Source organism: Mustelus asterias, chromosome 4 (genome assembly GCF_964213995.1).
Source record: "Mustelus asterias chromosome 4, sMusAst1.hap1.1, whole genome shotgun sequence".
NCBI classification, from domain to species: Eukaryota; Metazoa; Chordata; class Chondrichthyes; order Carcharhiniformes; family Triakidae; genus Mustelus; species Mustelus asterias.
The window spans coordinates 145,894,127-145,912,770 of NC_135804.1; positions in this window are offsets into that span (position 1 = coordinate 145,894,127).

The following is an 18,644-nucleotide window of genomic DNA, read 5'->3' on the forward strand; positions in this document are numbered from 1 at the left end:
CCTACTCTCAGACCTCTGTCATTGGTGCTACATGCCTGATTCCTGGAAAATGTAAGCACATAGTTCAGTGACATGATTCCCCACAACCCCTTTGGGAAATTGTCCAACCTTTGCTTGGTGTCGCACCAAAACAACATAAATAAATGAGAAACTCACCATGTGTGGAATCGTAATGCGCAAATCTGCTTCCTACATGGTGAATGCACAATAGGTTGCAGCTCCAGTGATCTGCTTCGGAGACAAGAGTCCTGAGAATTTATCACTGCAAGGAGTCAAAATATCTCAAATGTGCCAGATAGGCTCGTGTCAAATCAGAATATCCCGCTGCCAAGAGATTTCAAATCCTGAGCCTCGTGTTGATGCAGAGAACCCTTGATTGTAATGCAAGAGCATGTGTCTCGAGTTAAAACAGCACAGAGGCTCTCTGTAAATCTGCAGTGGGAGCAGAGAACACTGTGAGCATTGCTCATTCTCTGTGTATATCTCTGCAATCGAGGCTGAGAATGAATGCTTAAACAGTGCAGTCGTAGTTAACTAGAGAGGAAACTGCCTGATAATCACTCCCCACAAACAAGCTTAAAAACAAATTTGCTGCTCGTTGTTGTTTTTTTTTGGGGGGGGGGTCAGATCTCTCACAATAGATCACTTGAAGCCATGGTAAACTGCACAAGGGGGAGGGGCAAATAGGAGGCTCCACCATATATCTGTCTATTGAAGCAGTCGTGCAGAAGTAAGGGTTTCTGACACTCTTTGGGAGATCATGGCCTACGAATGAGGATCATGTCAGATCTAATTCTATAAATGCACTCCAGTTCAGTGGAGAAATGTATGATAGCCGACTGTGCCAGTTTCAATTTGAACTGAGGATTTGTGTTAACGTTTAAGCCCCATATCAGCAAAATAAACCGAGAATGTGTCACACTCAGGAAAATATACTATTTCTCTGTTCCCCACCTGAAGATGCACAATTTATGGTGTTAGTTACATTTAACATTGGAATTATGAACACATTTATCAAAAAAGAGTTATCTTAATTTTAACCCATGGCAATTTAGGAAAAAAAACACAATTGTTGTGGTAGTTATTTTTAAATCGGTAGCTATACAGGCTCGAAGATAAATGACCACTGTTTCCTCTCTATGGAGTCCCTGACAAAAACCAAATTATTTCTTTAATTTACAAAATGAAATATGGAAGATGCACTCTATAGACACAGCCCGAGGAAACAACATAAGTACATTCCCTAAAGACAGGCATGGAGGACACAGCCCTAAAAAATACCCTAAAGACACATCCCAAGGAAGAAAATAGAAAATGGGGAGCTATAGTTTGTCGAACGTCAGTAATAGGGAAAATGCTAGCTTCTATTATCAGGGATGTGGTGACATGGCACATGTGTTATAAATTTGTCCCTTTTGGTTCACTGTAGAGCCTTGCCCTAGTAATGTATACAAGGAAGTGATGTAATCCAATATAGAGCAAGAAACAAGAGAAGCAGCAGGTATGAGAGATAACACACTGCAATGAAGTAACATTTGTTTATTGAGTTTCCCAAAACACCATTCTCCAAATACACAACAAAATTGGCGACAAGGTTAAAATGGATTATGACGATTCTGCCTCTGGCCCGACACCTGTGAGTATCCGGTTTTAATCAAAGTCTGAAGAAAAAAGATCCTCACCCGAATGCTTATCTTTGAGCGAATAGACCCATTTGAGATGTTGTTATATTGCCAGACCCTGAGGGTTGGATGCAGGATGAACCTGAATTGACGGATGCAGTCGGAGGTTTAGAAAAGTACAGAAAGAAATTAGAGAAAATAATCCTTCAGAAGCAAGAGCTGTGATTTTGAATCGAAGGAAAAGTGGAACTTAAGTTGAAAAAAGACAAAGAGTTGCTGCAAAGTTTTTTTTTAAAACGGAGGAAAGGAGAAGAGCAAAGAAAGCAGTGTTTGAGTGAAAAGGAAAGTAGTTGCAGCGAGTTCCCCAGGGTACAGGTAAGTGAAGAGGCTTCCGATCACAGCAGAGCCTGTGGGGATGGAGGGGGGAAACCCAACACATCAAGAGTAGGGGGAGAATGGACTCTCCAAATGGCCAAGAACAGAATAAAACTTGCAGAGATCGCTGAGAGAGCTTTCCAGTGGTAAAAAGCAGAGGTTTTGGAGGCTTGGAAAAGAAAAACAGTTAGGTTTGCATCAAAACTTCAAAAGCATGGGAAAAAACACAGAGAACCAACAGCTGTTGACAGCAGTAAAAAAAAATCACGGTCTTAAAGAGATAATGCATTTAAAGTGCTAATACATTTAATGCAGCAACCACAAGAATGAATAAACAGCAATGGACTGGTAATTGGAGAAGACCCCAGATTGGGCGGCACGGTAGCACAGTGGTTAGCACTGCTGCTTCACAGCTCCAGGGACCTGGGTTCGATTCCCGGCTTGGGTCACTGTCTGTGTGGAGTTTGCACATTCTCCTCGTGTCTGCGTGGGTTTCCTCCGGGTGCTCCGGTTTCCTCCCACAGTCCAAAGATGTGCAGGTTAGGTTGATTGGCCATGCTAAAATTGTCCCTTAGAGTCCTGAGATGTGTAGGTCAGAGGGATTAGTGGGTAAAATATGTAGGGATATGGGGATAGGGCTTGGGTGGGATTGTGGTTGGTGCAGACTCGATGGGCCAAAGGGCCTCTTTCTGCACTGTAGGGTATCTATCTATCTAGAGGGCAACTCTCAAAAAAGGTCCATAAGCCAACAAAGACTTCAAAGAAGAGGCAACACAAGACCTTAAAGAAGGAGGAACAAAGATCCCAGAAAGAGGGCACTGAAAGACCCAAGGGGACAATGAAAGACCCCAAAAGAGGGCAATGTTGAAAGACCCCAGAAGGAGCGTACTGATAGAGTCCAGTAAGAAGACACCGACAGATCCCAGGAGGGCAATGAAAGAGCCCAAAGGGAGGGGACAATGAAAGACCCAGAAGGAGTGCAACAAAAGAATTGCAGAATCGAAACAAGTCAACACTTTCATCCAAGAAAGACCTGACCAATTGATGATATGATCAAACAGAGTCAACATGGATTTATGAAAGGAAAATAATGTTTGACAAATCTTTTGGAGCTTTTTGAAACTGAAACTAGGATGGATAAGGGGAACCAGTGGATGTAGTGTATTAGAGTTTTCAAAAAGCATTTGATTGGATACCACGCAAAAAGTTATTGTATAAAATTAAGACTCATGGGATTAAGGTGAATGGATCATCATGGATTGAGGATTGGCTAATGGACAGGAAAGAGAGAGTAGGAATAAAGAATTAATTTTCATGTTGGCGGGGTACCACAAGGTTCAGTGCGTGAACATCGGCTATTTACAATCTGATTTATATGAGGTAACTGAGTGTAGTGTATCCTGGCTTGCTGATGATACAAAGTTACATGGAAAAATAAGCAGTGAAGTTATCCACTTTGAAGGTAAAATTTAAATGGTTTAACTTTAATTTTTGACTGGTGAGAGGCTGGGAGTGTTTGCATTCAAAGGAGCCTGTGTGTCATTGTATTCAAATCACCGAAAGTAACATGCAGATAGAATAAGCAATTAGGAATGTTAGCTTTTGTTACAAAGGGATTCAAGTATAAGAGTGAAGACATCTTGCTATAATTATAAAGGGCATTGGTGAGGCTACATCTGGAGTGTTGTGTACACCATACTGAGAGGATGACTAATGGCCAGGTAACTAGAACTGTGAAAGTGCCATTGTAAATGACTTAGGAGAATGCTTATTCTCAGAGAAGACTTGGCAGGACCTAGTGCTGGAAGGGTGTGAGGGAGATATCAGTGGTGTTGGATGACAAAAAAGTGACTCCTTGGGGTGCTTCCTCGTAAGAATATAAGAAGTAGAAGTGGGCCATATGGCCCTTTGAGTTTGCTCTGTCATTTGGTAATATCATGGCTGATCTTCTACCTTCCTGCATTATCCTTACCCAAGGAAGAACATACTTGTCCTAGATTGGGTGCAACAAAAATTCAGTAGATGGGTTCCTGGGATGAAGGGATCATCCTATGAGCAGAGATTGAATAGATTAGACCCACTTTCCCTGGAGTTTAGGCAATCTAATTGAAACATAAAATTCTTAAGTGGTTTAACAACTAGGATAGATGTTGAGAAATATTCCCAGTGGTGGGGGAATCTGGAGCCTGGGATCAGTCTCAGAATAAGGGAGTCAGCCATGTGGACTGATGCAACAGGGAATTGTTTTACTCAAAGGACTGCGAATCTTTGAAATTCCCTACTTGCCCAATTGTGACAAATATTCAAGACAGAAGTCTACAGACTTCTTACAGAGTACAGAGTATTTAGAGAATTAAGGTTACAAGGATAATGCAGGAAGGTAGAAGATCAGCCATGATATTACCAAATGGCAGAGCAAACTCAAAGGGCCATATGGCCCACTTCTACTTCTTATATTCTTACGAGGAAGCACCCCAAAGACTCACTTTTTTGTCATCCAACACCACTGATATCTCCCTCATGCCCTTCCAGCACTAGGTCCTGCCATGTCTTCTCCGAGAATAAGCATTCTCCGAAGTCATTTACAATGGCACTTTCACAGTTCTAGTTACCTGGCCATTAGTCATCCTCTCAGTATGGTGTATCTGCAGCTGTCCATTCCTGGGATGGGAGTATCACTGCGAAGGCCAGCATTTGTTTCCCACCTGTCAATGCCCTTCAGAAAGCAAGCCATCTTCTTGAACCTCTGTAGTTCATGTAGTATAGATACACCCATTGTGCTGTTAGGGTGTTTCAGCTTTTTGTCCCAGCAAACAGTGAAGGAATGGCAATGTAGTTCAAAGTCAGGACACTTTGTGGCTCGGAAGGTAATATCCAGGTGGTGGTGTTCCCGTGCATCTGCTTTGTCTTTCTGTATGGTACAGGTCACGGTTTCCAAAGGAAACTTAGTGAGTTGCTGCTGTGCATCTTGTACATGGTACACATTTCCACCCCTGTGACCAGTAGTGGAGGGAGTGAATGTTTAAGGTGGTGAATAAGTGGGCTGCTTGGCCCTGCTTGATGTCAAGCATCAGGAGCTGGTGCACTCATCCAGGCAAGTGCAGAATATATCATCACACTCCTTACTTGTCCCATGGAGATAGTAGATAGGCTTTGCAGAGTTCAGTGGGGAGTTACTCATTGCAGATTTCCAAGCCTCTGGCCTGCTTTTGTAGTCACAGTATTCATAGGACTAGTCTAGTTTAGTTCTGAGCAATGGTTACCCCAGACTGTTGAAGGTGAGGGATTCAGTGATGGCAATGCCGCTGAACATAAAGGGAAGATGGTTAAACTCTCTCGTTGAAGGTGGCCATCGAATGGCACTTGTGTGGCATGAATGCTACTCACCACTTAGCCTAAGACTGAATGTCACCAGGGTTTGCTCACAAACTAGATCAGTATCTGAGGAGTTGTGACTGGTACTGTACACTGGACAATCATGTGCACACACCCCACCTTTAACTTTATGTTGGAGGACAAGTCATTTATGAAACACCTAGACTATAAGACATAGGATCAGAATTAAGCCAAGCATTGACCATTCCTGTATTGTTAGATTGCTTATTCAACATCCAGTCCTGCTTAAGTTCAGTTTCCTCCAATTAAGCATTTGGAAGGCCAAAGCTATTACCACAAATTCCATATCCTCACCACTGTTTCCAACCCCCTCCTCAAAAACAATTTGTATTTTCAAAGCATTTTTAATATAGGAAACCTTTCCAACAGTCTTGGACATAAATAGATGGCGTGCCGAGGAGAGAGAGAGTGGGTGGTGGTTGGGAAGGGAGGTCATGAAGGGATTGAATCAAATTTAAATCAATAGGCTCAGGTTGAATCAAATGTTTCACAATCTCAACACTCTGTTTGACCCCAAACTGAGCTTCTCCTCCTCACAAAGTCTAAATACTTCTATCTCTGTAACATTGCAGCCTCTGCTTCTGCCCCAGCCCCTCCGACACCCAAACCCTCCGGTACTGCAACCCTCCGGCACCCAAGCCTTCTGGTACTGTAACTCTCTGACGCCCAAACCTTCCGGTACTGTACCGTCTGGTACTGCAACCCTCCGGCCCCGTAACTCTCCGGCACCGTAACCCTCCGGCACTGAAATTTTCCTTCATGCTTTTGTCACTTTTAGCCTTCACCGTTCCAATGTTCTCCTATTTCACCCCTCATTTTCCACTCCCGCCCCCCCCCCAATTAACTAAAACAGTCAAAATTCTGCCATCCACATTCCAACCCACATCAAGTCCAGCTGATGCACCACCCTTGTGCTAACTATAGACCCCTTTTCCTCAGTACAATTTTTGGCAGTATTCAGGAACGACCCATTTTGCAAAAGGATTCAAGGCAGGTTTTAGGCCTCCCTATTTGCATTGATGCTAATGAATGTTTCGGATGAGAGCCTTTTTCTGCCTTTATGGAATCATAGAATCCCTAAAATGCAGATGGAGGAGGCCAGTCAGCCCATTGAGTCTGCACCAACAGAGCATCTTACCCAGGCCCACTCCATCCCCTTAACCCCACGTATTTACCCTGCTAATCCCCCTAAGATACACATCTTGAGACACTAAGGGGCAACTTACCATGGCCATTTCATCTAACCTGCACATCTTTGGACTCTGGGAGGAAACCGGAGCACCCGGAGGAAACCCACGCAGACACGGGGAGAACGTGCAAACTCCACACAGTTGCCCAAGCCAGGAATAGAACCCAAGTCCCTGGCGCTTGAGGCAGCAGTGCTAACCATTGTGCCACAGTGCCGCCCGCTTTACTAAATTGACAGGCAGTGCACTGCCAGCACAGAGTGCGCATGTACATGGCAATGCCATATAGTGCATACTTTGTTGCCCAGCTTATACTTGTACAAATTAAACCCTCGTAAATGCTTTTTAAATACACACTTGTGTTTCAGGAATGTAAGTGACCTCTGCCGAGATTTTCAAACAGACTCCGAACTTTTCCAAGATTTCAAAGCTGTAATTTCCATACACCACTCTTTGATTGAAACCAAAGTATCTCTTTTACATCCTAGAGAAGAATTACCTTCACAGTCTGGTATCTAATATTCCTATTTAAAAGGCAATTGTCAGATACATACTAAACCAATGACACATTGTAGTTTCAATTATATTTTTCAGAATCGATAGAAGTTGCAGTGTATTGCTGCGATAGGTTGGATGAACGGTTTCTGGCTCTGGTTGGCAGGTTTGATCTGCGTTCAAGGACAGCGACCACGTTGAAACCAGACAAAAATGTCATGTTTTCTCGTCATTCTGTCTGAGAGGGTAGTTGAACATTCCGCTCACTAACCTCTGTTAGTCGTGCCCAGCAGTCTGGCCAAGGAGATGGCCAGGGGCAGCCTGTGGTAGACCCAGTCAGTGATCTTGTTTTCTCTCTTTGCACTTTCTAGGAGGCAGCACCATGCATGGTGGCACAGTGGGGTGGCACAGTTGGCACAGTGGTTAGCACTGCTGTCTCACAGTTCCAGGGACCCAGGTTCAATCCCCACTTTGGGTGACTGTGTGGAGTTTGAACATTTTCCCCGTGTCTGTGTGAATTTCCTATGGGTGCTCCGGTTTCCTTCCACACTCCAAAGATGGGCGGGTTAGGTGGATTGGACATGCTAAATTGCCCCTTAGTGTCTGGGAGATTAACAGGGTAAATACGTGAGGTTACGGATATAGAGCCCTGGTGGGATGTGTTGGTGCGGGCTTAAAAGGCCGAATGGCCTGCTTCTGCATTGTAGGGGTTCTATGGTTCTATGCCAGAAGAGCACTAATCGACTCCCGACCTGTCCGTGAGGAAGCATAGTATTGCACCAACCTGCTACCATACAGAATCTTTTCAACATGTACAAAGCTTGATTACTGAAAGCAAATTTGCACTCACTTCTTTCCCCATCAATAATCTAGCAATTCACAGCTGCATTACAAAGCTCCGAGAATGCTGCTGATTTTACAAGGCAACAAATGACTCCCTTGGGTCGAAAAATATCAGTGAGCAGAGACCTTATTTTGCTGGGTATATTTGGCAGCTCCATGTAGATTGCTTTCATTATGAGAATTTGCATCTCTCTTCCTTAATCAAATGTCTCCAAAGCAGTACTTAGCTATCATTATGCGATTCTGTTTTGTGACTTTCTGAGGGTCAACATAATTAACCATCAGACTCCACTCAGGCAAAGCTAACAACCGAGTCCAGATAATGGACTTAACCTGAATTGGGAAGAGACCGTCAGCTAATGGTTTCAAACATGGTTTTCTACATTTCATGTCAGAAAATAAGCTAGTACATTGAACCACCCAGAATCAAACTGTAAAGGTTCAGAACACCCTGGGGGGATGAGTCACGTTATATTTTATCACTTTGAGATTTCCTGTTATATGTAGTCAAGATTCCTTGTGTAAAAAAAAATACACTGACTAATGTAAATTGCTCTGCATCCAAATTTGCTTTGTTAAAGCATTGATTTCTGAAATCTCAGATAATCTGGTTCAGATTAGTAAGTGAAAGATAGCACATTCACGTATGACAAGGTTTCAGCTGAGTCTTGTGTTTGTGAGAAGTGTTGGAACATTAGTAGGACATTAAAGGTGCACAGGGTTCCCCAGCCATTACCGTCCAAGGTGACACTTGGGAAGAGTTGCTCCTGCTCCCCACCTCCCCCCCCGACCCCCCAATGAAACTTTATCCCAATGTATGTCTGCACCTTAAGAAGAAGATTAATAAGGGAGAACATTTTTTTAAAAATCACATTTGTGTTAGCTGAACAGTTTTGCAGCATTCTTTTAGGTTCCCTGGTGACACAGATTCCCCGAATGAGAGGACCAGCAGGCAAGCTGCTCCCAGCTTTCTGCCAATGTAACTCGGTAACCATCTGCTAGGATAACAGCAAGCGCACAAACTCCCACTCGGAGAAACTAGAATTGAGCGAAAGCAATGGAAATGAATTTTTCCCACAACCATAGCAACTAGCATGTCTTGCTTGGCACTCCTGTACATAAGAACATAAGAACATAAGAAATAGGAGCAGGAGTAGGCCATCTAGCCCCTCGAGCCTGCCCCGCCATTCAATAAGATCATGGCTGATCTGACGTGGATCAGTACCACTTACCCGCCTGATCCCCATAACCCTTAATTCCCTTACCGCTCAGAAATCCATCCATCCGCACTTTAAACATATTCAGCGAGGTAGCCTCCACCACCTCAGTGGGCAGAGAATTCCAGAGATTCACTACCCTCTGGGAGAAGAAGTTCCTCCTCAACTCTGTCTTAAACCGACCCCCCTTTATTTTGAGGCTGTGTCCTCTAGTTTTAACTTCCTTACTAAGTGGAAAGAATCTCTCCGCCTCCACCCTATCCAGCCCCCGCATTATCTTATAAGTCTCCATAAGATCCCCCCTCATCCTTCTAAACTCCAACGAGTACAAACCCAATCTCCTCAGCCTCTCCTCATAATCCAAACCCCTCATCTCCGGTATCAACCTGGTGAACCTTCTCTGCACTCCCTCCAATGCCAATATATCCTTCCTCATATAAGGGGACCAATACTGCACACAGTATTCCAGCTGCGGCCTCACCAATGCCCTGTACAGGTGCATCAAGACATCCCTGCTTTTATATTCTATCCCCCTCGCAATATAGGCCAACATCCCATTTGCCTTCTTGATCACCTGTTGTACCTGCAGACTGGGCAGACTGTACCCAGTGTTCCTGCACTTTACAGGCAAAACAAATAAAAACCACTTAATCAACAGCAGGTTGAGAACCCGTTACCAAATTCCAAAATGGCTGCTTTTTTTTTTTATTTGTGGGACATGGGTGTCGCTGGCTGGCCAACATTTGTTGCCCATCCCTAGTTGCCCTTGGAAGGCAGTTGAGAATCAACCACAAAGCTGTGGCTCTGGAGTCACATGTAGGCCAGACCAGGTAAGGACGGCAGATTTCCTTCCCTAAAGGACATTAGTGAACCAGATGGGTTTTTCCAACAATCAACAATGGTTTCATGGTCATCAGTTGATTCTTAATTTCAGCTATTAAAGTTTATTGATTAATCACAAGTAAGGCTTACATTAACACTGCAATGAAGTTACTGTGAAATTGCCCTAGTCACCACAGTCCGGCGCCTGTTCAGGTCAATACACCTAACCAGCACGTCTTTCAGAATGTGGGAGGAACCAGAGCACTCGGAGGAAACCCACGCAGACACGGGGAGGATGTGCAAACTCCACACAGACAGTGACCCAAGCCGGGAATCGAACCCAGGTCCCTGGTGCTGTGAAGCAGCAGTGCTAACCACTGTGCTACCGTGCTGCCCCGCTATTTTGTTATTGAACTCAAATTCCATCATCTGCCGTGGCTGGATTCAAACCCAGGTCCCCAGAACATTAGCTGAATTTCTGGATTAATAGTTTAGCGATGATTACCACTCAGCCATTGCCTCCAATGTGTTGGCTATCAACCATCACAAACCCTGGGCTCTAGAATCTTATTCCACTTTCAAAACCTGCTTATAGCTTAAATAAAAGTAAAATACTGCAGATCTGAAATGCTCAAAAGTTAAAATTCTAAATTGGGGCAAGGCCAATTTTGATGGTATCAGGCAGGAACTTTCAAAAGTTAATTGAGGGAGTCTGTGGAAAGTCAAAGGGACGTCTGGTAAGTGGCGTGCTTTCAAAAGTGTGTTAACCAGGGTTCAGGGTAAACACATTCCTCTTAGAGTGAAGGGCAAGGCTGGCAGAAGTCGGGAACTCTGGATGGCTCGGGATATTGAGGCCCTGGTCAAGAAGAAGAAGGAGGCACATGACATGCATAGGCAGCTGGGATCAAGTGAATCTCTTGAAGAGTATAGGGGGTGTAGGAGTAGAGTTAAGAGAGAAATCAGGAGGGCAAAAAGGGGACATGAGATTGTTTTGGCAGATAAGGCAAAGGAGAATCCAAAGAGTTTCTACAAATATATAAAGGACAAAAGAGCAACAAGGGAGAGAGTAGGGCCTCTTAAGGATGAACAAGGTCACCTATGTGCGGATGCACAAGAGATGGGTGCGATCCTAAATGAATATTTCTCATCAATATTTACTGTTGAGAAAAGCATGGATGTTAGGGAACTTGGGGAAATAAATAGTGATGTCTTGAGGAGTGTACATATTACAGAGAAGGAGATGCTGGAGGTCTTAAAGCGCATCAAGGTAGATAATTCCCCAGGACCTGATGAAGTGTATCCCAGGACGTTGTGGGAGGCTAGGGAGGAAATTGCGGGTTCCCTAGCCGAGATATTTGAACCATCAATAGTCACGGGTGAGTTGCCTGAAGATTGGAGAGGGGCAAATGTTGTGCCTTTGTTTAAAAAAGGCTGCAGGGAAAAGCCTGGGAAATACAGGCCAGTGAGCCTCACATCTGTGGTGGGTAATTTGTTGGAAGGTATTTTGAGCGACAGGATCTACAGGCATTTAGAGATGCAAGGACTGATCAGGGACAGTCAGCATGGCTTTGTGAGTGGAAAATCATGTCTCACAAATTTAATTGAGTTTTTTTGAAGGGGTAACCAAGAAGGTAGATGAGGGCAGTGCGGTTGATGTTGTCTACATGGACTTTAGCAAGGCCTTTGACAAGGTACCGCATGGTAGGTTGTTGCATAAAGTTACATCTCACGGGATCCAGGGTGAGGTATCTAAGTGGATACAAAATTGGCTTCTTGACAGAAGCCAGAGGGTGGTTGTAGAGAATTGTTTTTCAAACTGGAGGCCTGTGACCAGCGGTGTGCCTCAGGGATCAGTGCTGGGCTCACTGTTATTTGTCATTTATATTAATGATTTGGATGAGAATATAGGGAGCATGGTTAGTAAGTTTGCAGATGACGCCAAGATTGGTGGCATAGTGGACAGTGAAGAAAGTTATCTCCAATTGCAATGGGATCTTGATCAATTGGGCCAGTGGGCTGACGAATGGCAGATGGAGATTAATTTAGACAAATGCGAGGTGATGCATTTTGGTAGATTGAACCAGGGCAGGACTTACTCAGTTAATGGTCGGGCATTGGGGAGAGTTACAGAACAAAGAGATCTAGGGGTACATGTTCATAGCTCCTTGAAAGTGGAGTCACAGGTGGACAGAGTGGTGAAGAAGGCATTTGGCATGCTTGGTTTCATTGGTCAGAACATTGAATACAGGAGTACACTCGGAATACTGTGTGCAATTCTGGTCACCCTATTATAGAAAGGATATTATTATACTAGAAAGAGTGCAGAAAAGATTTACTCGGATGTTACCGGGACTTGGTGGATTGAGTTATAAGGAGAGGCTCAATAGACTGGGACTTTTTCCTCTGGAGCGTAGGAGGCTGAGGGGTGACCTTATAGAGGCCTATAAAATAATGAGGGGCACAGACAAGGTAGATAGTCAATATCTTTTCCCAAAGGTGGGGGAGTCTAGAGGGCATAGGTTTAAGATGAGAGGGGAGAGATACAAGTGTCCAGAGGGGCAATTTTTTCACACAGAGGGTGTCTGGAACAAGCTGCCAGAGGTAGTAGTGGAGGCGGGTACAATTTTATCTTTTAAAAAGCATTTAGATAGTTACATGGGTACGATGGGCGTTGAGGGATATGGGCCAATTGCGGGCAATTGGGATTAGCTTAGGGGTTTTTTAAAAAAAAGGGCGGCATGGACAGGTTGGGCCGAAGGGCCTGTTTCCATGCTGTAAACCTCTATGACTCTATCTGAAATAAAAAAAAGAAAATGCTGGAGAATCTCATCAGGTCTGGCAGCATCTACAGAGAGAGAAAGAGAGTTAACATTTTGAGTCCAATATGACCCTTCTTTGGACTCTTTTTTGGAAAAGTAACGTTGGACTCAAAACATTAACTCTGCTTTTCCCTCCTTAAACCTTCCTGTCTAAACCATACCTGGTGCCACCTTTCCTAACTACTGTTTTCTGTCCAGCTCTTCCTTTTGGAGCATCTTGAGTATAAGCTCAAGGCTCCCCCTAAGTGTAGGTTGCTGTTAAATAGCATGACAGGCTGAAGTCAGGGGTTGCACATTTCTGCATTACAGCAGTCACTCACATTGTAAAAGAACTTCATTGGCTGTAAGCCACTTTGAGAGGCCCTGAGGTTATAAAAGATAGACAACCTAGGCTAGTGAGTGGGGCGCATCAGCGGCCCTCCTTCATCTCAGTGGGCGCAAGATTGAAAATCGGGCTTGTTCACTTCCTATGACTCTTGAATAAGACTGAATACATTTAATACATGCTGAATATTTCATAAGTTATAGAAAATGCTTCACCAATCATGTATTAATAGAACTGTCATCAACTTCAAATGGTAAAAACAAAAGAAATACTTACAGTTGATTGGATACATGGCTCTCAAAGTCAATGTTGCGTGCAATTAGCATGCACCTCACTTCACTTGCTTTATGTGCGTACCACTTCACAGTTATACTGGTTTGAGAAAAAGTACATGGATGGAAACCAGTGGAATGTGGCTAATTTGTACATGGAGAACAGTCAAATCTCTTGAGGCCTGTACTCAGAACCCTGGGCTGCATGTGGCCCTTGGGCCGCAGACTGCCCACCACTGATAATAGAAGGAATATAAGCAGGAATAGAACTGAGTTGCCTGAGCTTAGAGGGCAACTTCTGCAGCAGAATAATGATTGGGCATCACTAACTGAGCATATATTACGAAGAACAAGACCAAAGATTCCTTTCCCAATTGTTGAATTTCTCCTCAGAGGAAGTGGAACCTCATTAAAATATCCAACTGAACCGCAGTGTTTATAAAGATTCAGCCTTCCATTGAAAGGTTACATGCTTTGAGAGGCTTAAATTCATCCATGCTAACCACAATGTTTACAAAGCACTCAAGGCGCACACAAGCGTGAAGAGAAAGAAAAGCAAACAAGGCTCTTTGCTGATGGGTAAGTAATCTATACCTGTCAATCAAGCTACTTCAAAGGGTGCAGACACCAGATGCTCACCTTCCAATATTAAAAGGGTACTCCCCAGTGAAACTGACCATCAAACCACTTCAAAAGGGTTTCATGGGAAAATGTGGGCTGAGAGATAAAGTAAGGGGTTCTCCCAGGAAATTTTGGCAGGTCATTTCTATAACAATACTTTAAAGAGGGCTTTTAACACCTGGCCAATCTGTATTGTGGAATGGAGTACTGCAATGATTTTGAAGTCTTCCAGCTGTCCAAGGGGTCACGGATATCAAAGTGACCAGGGCACTTCAAAGGTTTTAAAGAACAGAGACATTAAGGAATATCTTACCCCAGAATGTTGTCAGAATTCACCATCCTGAAAGTGAACATCACCTTTCCCAGGGCAACAAGGACAAGTGCAGCCACTAAACCCCAGGTGGTTTCCCAGGTCAAATCCTTTCCCCTAGCCCGAGCTCACCCAACCTCCAGGTTCCTTGGGAGCCTCTCCGTCTGCAGCCTGGTGGTGGCAGAGGGGCACACCACTATCTCCTTCGCCCCCATGGAGTACAAAGCACCACATTTGTCAGGGCCTGCACCAAAGCCCACCCAGATAGGGGTGCACCATGGGAAGCTGCTGAATCGGGCTTCCAACCCGTTAATGAAATGTCTATGAGGGGTTTTACACATTTATTGGATTCCAGTGCACTCTGGGCAGAAACTTAATTGGGCCGGGCCAGTCCATTCGGACAGGATTTCCGCCTGATCTCCAATTTTTAATGGGCCATCAGGTTTGATGCCGGGACTAGCAGGTCCAGCGAATCCCAGCTGACATGTCTGGAAACATGCATGAACTCCCTCATGCTTCTAACATAGGTACGGAAAACATTGCTGCAAGTTTGGCAAGCACAGAAATTGCCATTAGTCTGTCACGTTTAACCGGCTGTAATGATGCACGCTCACAGACTGTGTCAGAAACACAAAGGGTATTTATTAATCAGAGGCCGCTAGCACCCCCACCCCCTGCCCCGCCCCGCCCCAGTCTGCCCTGGAGCAGCCCACCAACTGCCCCAGTCTCTATAGGTCTTCAAGCTGTCTTCTGCCTAAGAGAGGACTCCACCTCCTTGGGATGATTACTCACTTTCAGTCCCAATTGGTTCCTCAAGTCAGGTGACTCTCTTCCGCTGTGTTGCCCTTAAAGGGATAATCACCACAGCCAGGATTGTAGAACTCTTGATTTTTCTTTGCTTATATTGTTGCAAGTCTCTATGTTTCCAAGCCACACACCATCCAGACTTGGAAATATATCATCGTTCCTTCACTGTCGCCGGGTCAAAATCCTGGAACTCCCTCCCTAACAGCACTGTGGGTGTACCTACACCACATGCAACTGCAGGGATTCAATGCGGCAGTTTACCACCACCTTCTCAAGGGCAGGTAGAAATGGGCAATAAATATTAGCCTAGCTAGCAATACCCACACACAAAATAATAAATATCACAAACATTATTGTAAGTGGTGAGTGCTCAGTTTTATAGAGACCCGGGATCCAGTACCATAGGAGTTAATGTCAATGCATAACCAATTCAGAGGTCCAGGCTAATAAAGCAGAGACATTGGCTGGGCTTTTCCAGCCCCTCCCATCTGCAGATCTTCCAGTCCTGCCAAAGTCAACGGACATTGAATGGCTCGCTGCACCCATAACAGGGGAGCTCACTGTGGTGGGGCTAGAAAATCCGGGCCGTTATCTCTGACCTCACCATGGCAGCTGGGAGTTTAAATTCAATTGACCAAATAAATGAAATGTTAGGATCAGCAGTGATCACCGTGAAATTACCAGATTGCTGTAAAATAAACCCCCAGCTGGCTCAGTAATGTCATTTAGGGAAGGAAATGTGTCATCCGAACTCAGAATGGCCTAAATGTGACTTCAGGCCCTCCAGTAATGTGACAGATTTTTAACCGCCCCCTTTAACCAGCCGCTGCTTGGCTGAATCCAAGAAGGCAGTTCAACCCCAGCTGCTTGATACGCTATTATAAGGCGAAAGACTACCGGTGTGCCAATACAAGTGTAGGCTTTTATTCACAACAGAATCAGGAGCAGATCCCAACAAATAACCGACCTGGACTGAACAAGGGGGAGGAGACAGCCACCTTTATACTAGGTGCCGAGGGGAGGAACCAAACCGGGAGGGGATGTGTCCAGGTATAACAAACACACACAATGGTGGTCCATATAGGACAAAGGCACAACTGAGGTCCACCACACTGCTTAAGGGTGTTAATGCTGGCATTGCAGCAATGGCCACATCCTGTGGTTGAAGGGTCTCTCATTTATTTTATTAGTGGATTTGCTGATTCTTGTTTGTTTTTAAAGCTAATCATTGGTAGCTTTTCACGTTGGTAGTCTGAGATTCCAGTCAACTGAAATACATTTGCTGATAAAGTCGTGAAAGGTGTGACATGCTATACAAACCATGCCCCAGCTGCAATATTTTAAAGATTAAAAACATAAGACACGCACCAAGGAATGTCCCAGAAAATGTCCGATCCGACTTCCGTACTTGTTTATTCCTTCAATTTCACTTACTGCAGTCCTGTGATTACACTTTTTCTTGCTTCTCTGCTATCAACACAGTTGCTCAGAGTCTACAGCCTGAATAATGATAGGTGTGTCCTGCTGGTGGTTTGTTACAATCTGCCACATGCATTTAGAAATTTGTAATCCATGACCTATAACAGAAAGGAGGCAAAAAAAAAAGCCGTTGCCCCTTTGGGTACTGTCAGCACCCAATTCATGGACACAGAGACACAGGTTTTAGGAAGAGAAAGGTATGGATTGATATGGTCTAAGATTGTGTTGTCTCCCTGTTTTCATAGTTATTCAGTATCCCAACCCTTCCAAAATAATTAATCAACTTCCTACATCCACATGCTATCTTCCTCCTTGAGAACTGTAAGGCCCAAGGAACGTGTCAATTCCACTCCTCAGCTGAGGTATCAGGAGGCACCCTTGAGTGATCTATCCCTCCAACTTAGACCAGAAACTAGGTTTTAGGTGAAATCTAAATGCAAATGTCACTAAGACTTAGTCTCCCTAAGTGTGGTGGCGGGAGGCAATGGCAGCACCTGTTCCGCTGACCAGAATCGTGGGATCTGGCACCAGATTCTGCACGAGGAACCTCATCAATGCACAAGCGCATTCTCCTCCAAGTCATGTGGCGAGCCAGCAGCTGGTTCATCTGCCAACCGTCGGTTGGTGGGTTCAAAGATCCCAGCGCCAAATTTAAACACCAGTCCAGCACACCCACAACCCACTCTCCAGCCCACCTGTCTTCAACAGACTGTGCAGGATGTCAGCAACCCAGAGGGAAAAGGCCCACAGCCTCAGTAGGAAGTCTGTTCCTCAATTCAGCCATGCAACCCCCCAAGCCCATCACCTGCGAGGTACTTGTGTTTTGTGCCCTATTTGGACCTCTACCCACCACATCTGGAGTCTTTGTGGATCCTCTTCCAGTAAACAATGCGGTAACCCTTTGACCCCCCCTTGTTGGTGAGCTTTTCATGCAGTCTTGTGGGTCCAGATTCCTCTTCTCCGTCTTCCCTTTGCCCTCCATTGTTTACCTTCTTCATCCATCTCCTTGCCCCTCAGCCAGAAATCATGAGTCCTCGTGCCCTACACCGCCCCTCCTTGCACAGCCTTCCTTCCACATTGCCCCCCCCCCTTTGCCTTCAACAAGTTACCCACCCTCTCCCCCAACCTGGCACTCCACTCCCGGTTGAACTTGGGATCTTTGTTGTGGTGGCTGCATGAAGTCCCATGCAGCATCACAACAAAGGTGCAGTACTGGACTGAGTCGGTGACAAGGATAGGTCCAGCAGCATGGTGCTGTCCATGAAGACCCAGCTCAGTATGGCGATAGAGGGCAGGAAGCGGTCTGCCCCAGCAGAGTGATGAACAGCACATCAGTGGCAGTGCAGAACTTTGGCAGAAAGATTTGATTGCACTCACTTCAGCGTCGCTTGCAAACTGAGGATCATCTTGTTCACATCACTCATTAGCAATTGGATTTAACGCCAACATAATTTCCTGCTGCAAAATTAGAAGGCCTGACTGGATGTCAATGGACAGCTGTTTTAATGAGCATTCCTGAGATGCAAATAAATGCAAATGGGATTTGCGCCACCTGCTGGAGGGATGGCTGACTTGCCATTAACCCACCATTGGGAAAATTGCAATGTTATTTTTACATGATGGATTTCTGACACTTTGGATCTCACCAAATTCTCCACACCTGCCCACTACCAGAGGCGGGTTAAGAGAATTCTGCCACTAGATTCTTGGATGTCTATAGAGGGTAAATCACCTACGTTTTTTTTTCACAATGCGACACTGCCAAGGGCAATTAATAGGCAAAACATGGTAAAAGAGACACCACAGAAACAACACAAACCAGCATGACACAATCCCTGACATCTTAATTTCTTTAGTCCAGTGTTGTTTTGTAACATTAGCTAATCTTTTGTTCGCGAGGCAGCTGAGCTCACACTCAAATGGAGAAAGCACCTGAGATTTCAATTCTTTAAAAAAAAATGGAATTATTGTCACTCAAAATAAAGTCGAAATAAATAATCCATCAAGCCAACTGCATAGCAGCCTAGATGTATACTTGGAAAGAATGTCAAGGC